Here is a 2,278-nt window from a genome sequence, read left to right as displayed (position 1 = left end):
ATCCCATGGCAAAGGAGAGAGAGGCCAAACTTGCCCTTTTGTGAAGAATCCACTCCCATGAAAATGGCGTTAATCTATTCATGACAGTGGAACCTAATCACCTCTTAAAGATCTCACCTCTTAATACTGTTACAGTGGCAATTCCATTTCAACATGAGTTTTGGAGGAGACAGACATTCAAACCATAACACAGCTCCATGACAGAATTTTCGCATGCACCAGAATGTAAGTGACAGCTACTCGTTTTAAGGGGAAACAGCTTAGGTTAGTGTAAAAAACATGAGTATTGGAGTCTGGAGCTTGGACGCTAGCTGTGTGACTTTGGACATGCCATATGTCATCTTTGAGCTTCTGCTTTTTAAATACAAGGCTGTTGTAGGCCAAAATATGACCAGGTTGTAAAGGGTTTGCCATATACCGAGTGCTCACATCAAAACATGTTAGTACCATTTCCTCGACCTTATTCCCTTTCTCCTTTGATAATGCTTCATTCAAGTGTAGATCGAAGACCTCAGGAGGAAATGAAATGTTAAGAAGATTTGACTGTAACAAAAGGGTTAGTGTTAACACATCCATTCTGTACTTATACAATAGAAGGACGATAGTAATCTTAGAAGCTGTGCAAGATCACTGCTGCTTCCTCTCTCTGGGCCTCTGAATTAATGATGCAATATATAAATACATATATATTATAATATATANTTAGTAGAGACGGGGTTTCTCTATGTTGATCAGTCTGGTCTCGAACTCCTGACCTCAGGTAATCCACCCGCCTCAGCCTCCCAGAGTGCTGGGATTACAGGCGTGAGCCATCACCCCCAGCTTCTTTTCTTTTCTCTTCTCTTCTCTTCTCTTTTCTCTTCTTTCTGATGGAGTCTCACTCTGTTGCCCAGGCTGGAGTGCAGTGGCTCAATCACAGCTCACTGCAGCTGCCAACTCCTGGGCCTACGCCATTCTCCCTCCTCAGCCTCCAGAGAAGCTAGGACTACAGGCATGCACCACCGCGCCCAGTTAATTACTTTTTTTGTTGTTGTTTAAAGATTGGGTTTCACTATGTTGCCCAGGCTGGTCTCAAACTCTTGGACTCAAGTGATCTTCGTGCCTCCCTCCCAAGTCACTGGGGTTGCAGTTGCAAGCCATCATGTTTGGCTCATTTATTCTTTGGGAACACCTATGAGCCCGGCATTAAGGGACTACACTCATTGTGACAAATAATTCATTCAGAAAGTATTTATTGAGTCTATTTACTGGACCAGAGACTCTGCTAGGTGATGGGGCCATGGAGATGCTCCTAAGGTGTAGCTCCAACCATAGGGTGCCTATAGTCTAACAAGGGAGCTAAGACCTGTCTGTAGATAACTCTAAAACAAAATTAACCAAGTGTCACAACAACAAAAAATATTGCTATTGGAGTTGAGAGAAGGAAAGAAGTTGGGGAAATTCAGGAAAGGCTTGACTCTTTTTTTCATTCATTCAACAAACACAGGAGAATGAGACTATGCTAGGCTGGTAATACAAAGACAAAACACTATTTGATCTCAAGGAGTTTACCTTCTAGGGAAGTCAGATACCCAGACTAGTCACAGCATCCTGGGATAAGGTTAGGTGTATGGACAACTGAGGTAAGAACAAAGTGATGTGGGAGCCTGGGGATTGCTCTCTTTAGGGAAAACAAGGAAGGAGTCATGGTCTAAGCACTCGTTGAACTGGGTTTTCTTCAGTGAGTGTATAGTCTAGTGAGTGTGACTGCCATGCCCATGAATAATTCCAATACCAGGTAGGAAATGCCAAGTGCCCTACAAGAAGCTCAGACAAAGGGCTATAAGGTAGATTCAGAGGTGGGTGTGTTTACTTCTAGCTGGGGTCTCAGATAAGGATTTACCAAATAGATCAAATTGGAGGTGAGCTTTAAAAGCTAAGTAGAAGTTCAACAGGGAAAGGAGTCAGGGATGAGGTAAAACAGAAGAAATAGCTTGAATAGGCCAGGCGGGGTGTCTCGCGCTTGTAATCCCAGCACTTTGGGAGGCTGAGGCAGGTGGATCACCTGAGGTCAGGAGTTCGAGACCAACCTGACCAACATGGAGAAACCTCGTGTCTACTAAAAATACAAAAATTAGGCAGGTGTGGTGGCAGGCACCTGTAATCCCTGCTACTCAGGAGGCTGAGGCAGGAGAATCGCTTGAACCTGGGAGGCAGAGGTTGCAGTGAGCCAAGATCACGCCATTGCCACTCTAGCCTGGGCAACAGTGAGACTCCATCTCAAAAAAAAAAAAAAAAA

Source organism: Rhinopithecus bieti, unplaced genomic scaffold, assembly GCF_001698545.2.
Source record: "Rhinopithecus bieti isolate Rb0 unplaced genomic scaffold, ASM169854v2 scaffold_13749, whole genome shotgun sequence".
In the NCBI taxonomy this organism is placed as follows: domain Eukaryota; kingdom Metazoa; phylum Chordata; class Mammalia; order Primates; family Cercopithecidae; genus Rhinopithecus; species Rhinopithecus bieti.
Note: the sequence above shows the minus strand (reverse complement) of the source record.